The sequence below is a fragment of the Phasianus colchicus genome, chromosome 9 (genome assembly GCF_987193195.1).
Source record: "Phasianus colchicus chromosome 9, bPhaCol1.hap1.1, whole genome shotgun sequence".
Taxonomy (NCBI): Eukaryota; Metazoa; Chordata; class Aves; order Galliformes; family Phasianidae; genus Phasianus; species Phasianus colchicus.
In genome coordinates this window covers 31,439,315-31,445,167 of record NC_143444.1, presented here as the reverse complement: position 1 = coordinate 31,445,167, position 5,853 = coordinate 31,439,315, and positions in this window count along the sequence as shown.

The following is a 5,853-nucleotide window of genomic DNA, read 5'->3' as shown; positions in this document are numbered from 1 at the left end:
TTTGCAGGCCTGGTCAATGGCTGCAGCCTTCCCACTGGGGTTGCTCCTTGCATTGTCTCTCACTACAGGCAGCAGCTGTGCAGCGTGGTGCTGGGAAAACATTTGGCCCTTCCAACCAAACCGTTCTATGATTCTGTGACTCACTTGAATGATTCTCTCGCATCGTTTTGCAGACACTTTGGGCTGCGATGCCAGTGGCTTTTTGTCCTGCAGCTCTCTGCTTTAGGAGCAGTCATTGGCAGCACTGATTCTCCTTGGTTTCTGTAGGGCCTGCCGAGTTCCTGCTGCAGAGGATACAGCCCTGGGGCTGGAGAGGACACAGATGGGATGGGAGCATGTCTGCACCACTGTATGGTTTTCCCTCAGGCTCCACCACTGCCTCAAGGTCTGTGTGCTCGCCTCCATTGCTGCTGTATTCCAAATTCCAAGTGCCCGCTGCTCAGGACTGTTCCCTGCACCCCAGGGCATGGGGTAAAACTCCACCACTTCTGGCAACAACTGAGTGTGGATGCTCAAAGCAGTGCCTTTTGGCTTGCTCCAGGTGCCTCCAGCAGGTATGTGGTTGGTACAAGCAGCACAGCCTTCCCACAGGAGGCAAATTGTGTTCAGAACGGCCACGGAGCAACTGAGGGATGCTGCACTGACTAAATTAAGTGATTACTGCCTTCAAGAAATAAAAGTTTCCCAGGGGTTATGCTTGGGAAACAATGGAGAATTTGGTGAGAACAGATTTGAGTTCAAAACCAGAACCACTGCAGCAGGAGCTGCCCCTCAACACAGCAGCTTGCAGGGGAGCTCCCTGCTGAGCACTGCTCCGAGGCTCAGGGAGGAGCTGAAGGGAGGGCAGTGCTTCCAGGCCCTGCTGGATTGCAAAAGAGCAAATTCATGAATTTTAAATAACCGTAAAGCCTCCAGCACCCTCCCACATCGCAGCTCCCTCCTCGCTCCCGGCATTGGGCTCCAGCGGGGTCCTCTGCTGCCCTCTGCTGACAGCGTTGTGTTAATTGGGCTTAATGAGGGGGGGAAAAAAAAGAAAGCCCTAAAAATATGGGAAATCTGTGTATCTGTAGAAGTTCTTTTTACCTCCAAGTGCTGCTCGGGTTCAGAGGTGCCCCCAGAGCCTCGTTCTGTGCTGCTGGCAGGGACACAAGCACTGGGGAGGCACAGGGAGGGCTCCTCCCTGTACGAATTTCCTCCAGCTCTGGGCCACCGGAGCAGTTCTTTGTGCTCAGCCTTTGCCAACCCCCTGAGGATGAATGTGGGCACTTTGCTTTCTCTGCCTGTTGCCAACAGATTTACTTCTGGAAGGATTTTGCTCTAGTGTGTCAGGGGCTGCTTTCCTACTCATCACCCGATGTTACCCTCTGCAGGAGGTGGTAGCTTCTTGAGTTTCCCCATTTAGAGACTAAGTGCTATAGGAAATCAACAGCAACTTCAGGCTTCACATCCAGAAGTAAGAGATTCTGTCTTGGCTGCAGTTGCAGTCTCCTCCTGCCTCCCATCTGTGCCAGCTGTGAGGATTGCTCAGGGCAAGCCTTCCTGAGCCCCCACACCAGGAGTTTAAAAACCATCTTCTCCACAGCCATTTCATGACCTCAAGTCAAGGAAACTCCATGAGCAGGCATCAGCATTCTCCTCTGCTCTCTCCATCCTTGTTTGTTGTGCCCAAAGCCCCCCAGGGCTTCCAGGAGAAGGGCTTTGCTCCACGCACAGCCTGGGCTCACACAAGGGTGGGCGCTGGGGCTCCAGAACAGATGAGGCTCTGGAATGCTTTCTGCTGCAGGGCTGGGATCCTCCTGGAGGTTTCCTGGTGCAGCGCTGCTCAGTGCCTCTCCCTGTGTCCTGCTTGCAGTAGGAGCTCTGGCAAACAGCTGGTTTCCATTTAGAATGGAAAATGTGGTTGCTGTGAGAGCTGGGGAGCCCAGGCAGGGCCGGCTGATTGGGATCGGATGGGGAGCAGCAGCCACCCCAAATCACACTGCCCTGAGAAAGGGCTGTTTGAAAAGGGCACTCTGAGCAGCAGCCTATAGCTGAAGGAGTGGGTCAGCTAGGAATTGCTGCTTAGTGTGTCCTTGTGGCTAATAAGTACCTCGTAAACACCAGGAACGGTGGTTGAGAAATCATCTCTGGAAGCCCCGTTAATGATGGGATTTGGGCAAAGAGGATTTGTGAGATGATGCTCAGGTACCTGCAGCCAGCATCACATCTAATGAGAGCCAGAGCAGTTAGAAGTCCTCCATCTGCTGAGTGGGCATAATGCAGGCATGTCTGGGGGCAGCTTAGGAAATCAGGGCTGGACTGACAGCAACTGACAGACCTGTAAATGTCATTTAAAATCCTTTATCTCTGTTTCTGTGGGCACGTACTGCTTTTTAATCTTTTCCAGGCTGTGCTTGAAAGAAATCACGCATTATCTATAAAGTGAGTGCCTCAGAAATTGTTTTCTGGAGCCTGAGCAGAGCGGATCCCTACAACGTGGGGGAGCAGCACTGCCCGTGTCTGTGGCTCCAGGTGCTTACCTTCCTGGCAGCACAGCTGCTTGCCTCCCACACATTGTTTTTCACTGGAGAAGGTTAAGTTTTCCCCTGTGCTCTGCAGCTCCTGAGACTTCTGCAGTGATTAGAGCCATGCCTGTGTGTTATCAGGCTTTTTCTGCTCCTTGCAATCACATCTATGCACACTGTGATACCTGTTTTGCTCACCCCGTCCCTCAGTCCAGCACTGATCACCTGCAGCACCTCCAGGTCTGAGTGGGAGAAGAGCAGACGTGCAGCCTGATGAGCTCAGCTCTGCTCATGGCCTGGCCAGCAGGTGGGAAGAGGCAGTTCATTTCTCCTTTCACACGTGAGCCTGAAGAACTGCAGTAATGCCATACGCTTCTAAAACACTCTTAAGCTGCACTTGTGAGAGGTCTGAAGATGAGCAAGTTCTGTCTTTGTACTTCCGGAGAGCAGCAAGTACAGGGTGAACCTTTCTTTTCTTCGCTGTCAGCTGGCTTTGCATAAGACTGGAGCTGCTTAGGCAGTTGTCCTACAGTTCCCTTGAGTACTTTCCCCCCTCTTTGTTTCATCCAAGTTCCCCAGGTGTTGCTTGAAACTGCTGTTGGGCTGGTTTAGGTAACACTGCTTTGGGAGGAAACATCTGGGCTTGGAAGCTGCACATTTAAAGTGAACTTCTGGCAGACACTTCCAACAGATGCAAGGACAGAAGTGAACTTAGCTCTTACATCTTGTGCTGTGTCGGCTCTTGTTACCAAGAGACACATATGATAAACTTCACTTCTGCAGGAAGTGATTGAATACTTATTTTCTTGATTTCTTTTTTCATTGCACGCTACAGATCTGCTGCTTTGTGCCTGCATTTATGAAAGGCTGCAGCCTCAGCTGGGCTGGGGGGTGTTGGCTGCTGTGAGCTGGATGGCTGAGAGCCATTGTTCTGGGGACTGATGGTACAGTTCTGCTACATCCATCCTTGGTGTAACACACACCTATAAGTTCTGCAACTTGGGGACACTCTTCGTATCAGAATGTTTCAGGTCACTAAAACTGGTGGTGTGGAACTGAGCAGCACTGGTAGCTGCTGCTCCCCCAGGGGAGCAGTGCAGAGCCAGCAGGTGCCTTTCCATCCAGAGCAAGTGGACTGCTCTGGGTTTTGCCTTTAAAACCAGGCTGGCAGCAGGGGTGCTGGAAAACAACCGGTGTGATGTGATGCCCAAGTCCTGGGCTGTGCTGGGAGCTGGAGGTGACACGGGGCAATGGAGCATTAATGTGGGTTTTCCTTAGAGCAGTAGCTCAGCGTCTCGAGCTTGTTTAAAGCATAGCCCAAATCTTATTCTTAATCTCCGGGTTTTTTTTTTGTTTTTTTTTTCCTTTTTGTACTCTAGAGTTCTTTTAATTCTCAGAAATGCTGACAGCAGCATTGTGGTTAATTGCTGAGGACCTGTTAAGCAACATTCAGATTAGGAGGTGTTGAATCAGAAGTGTTTAATGGACAGAGAGAAGCCCTGCAGACTTCCCCTGCTGCTATGCTGGAGAAAAAAATGATTCTGACAGTGTTCCTCTTAGAGCTGCTGCGTGGCTTCCTCCCTGCCACCCAGAAGCCCGAGTGCTGCTCAACCAGTGATGCTTATTATTTCCACGCAGCATTTGTTGCTGGCTTGGGGCTGCTTTCTTCCTGCATCTGGACTTGGCCCGTGGATTGATGCCAGGAGTACGTATGGGGCAGAGAATTGGACAGCCCTTCTGCAAGAGGAAAACGTGGGCAGCACAGGAGTGCCCACCTGCACGTGTATGGCAGCAACAAGCAGCCCGGTTAGTGATGCGTTCTACTTCCTCTTCCCAGAGCCAAGCAGGTGCCCGATTGACGTAACAAACAGCTCTGGTAAGAAGCAGTGTTGTTGTACATGTGTGGTCTGTCACTGCACGGTGCTCGGAGCGCTCCCCGAGAGTAAAAGCACATCTCTGCATTCTGCCATTGTCTGTGCTTTGTAGTGCGAGTCAACAAAGCATGCCCGAAGCAGCGAGGAGCTAATGAAAATGCTGAAGACAGATGGAAATGAGTGGCAGCATAGCAACCTCCTGCTTAATGGGTATTGCTGGGCACTGCACTAGCACTGCTACACCCCGTCTTCTGATGTTTTTACTTCTGAGGTTGCATCTAATAATGAAGAGCAGGAGGAATGAGGAAAGGAGGGCAAAGCTACAGGCATCAGTGCTGCACTGCTATGGTCACTGCTCTCAGTGTGCTTTGTCCTGAGCCACCTGCTAGATTGAGGTTGGATGCCAGGGGGAAGTTGTTTGCTGTGAGAGCGGTGAGGTGCTGGAACAGCTGCCCAGAGGCTGTGGATGCCCCGTCCATCCCTGGAGGTGTTCAAGGCCAGGTTGGATGGGGCCCTGGGCAGCCTGGGCTGGTGTGAAATGTGGAGGTTGCTGGCCCTGCATGTGGCAGGGGGTTGGAGATTCATCATCCTTGAGGTCCCTTCCAACCCAGGCGATTCTATGATTCTGTGATACTCCCATTACCCCCATCCTTTGCTGAGCACCTTGGCTGTAGCAGGCCCTGGGGAGCAGACCCAAGCAGCAGTACACTGGCACGAGCTCATGCCACCTGTAACATAGGAACGACAGGATGAATTCTTTCTGGCTGCTCCTCCAGGCCAGGCGGATCTGCAGCTTTTCTGTGAAGTGCTTTGCTCTTGGAACAGCAGGTTTTGCTCCAGAAAAATCAGGAGGGAATGTTCATCCTCCAAGAGCAGCTGTAGGGCTAACCTCACTGCTGGGGCACGTCTGTACCTGGCGGGTGCGAGGCTTCCCCCCAACACCAGCAGGAAATGCAGCACCAGAAATCTGTGAGTAGAGGCAGCGCTTGGGAGCCCCAGGCACAGCCCAGGCATGGCGTTAACATGCTGCCCGCGTTGCACTGATTTACAGTCCAGCCATGTTCCTCGCTCCCTGTCTTCAGCTTTATGGGGAGAGGGGAGGGAAAAACAACTTCCTTTTCTTGAATCCCCACCAAAGGGTGCTATGGGCAAAGGCGGAATGCAGGAAAGAGGGGAACTGGTCAGAAAATTGGAAATAACGCCAAAAGCAGCATTTAAAAATCTGCCTAGATGTGTTTCTCAAGTCTGCCCAATAATTGCAGCTTTCAGGGGAAAATAAACTCTCCCCTTTGCTGCATGGTTGCTCGCTCCTGCTGTCAGCCTGGGGTCAGGAAGCGATGCTCCTGCAGAGGGTGTGGATGTGCTCAGGCAGCCCCTGCTGTCGTGCCCACCACGCGCTGCAGGTGTTGTCCTGCAGTAAAACAGTGTTAGTGTGTGCTCAGAAACTGAGGGCTCAACTGAACGACTTTGCATCA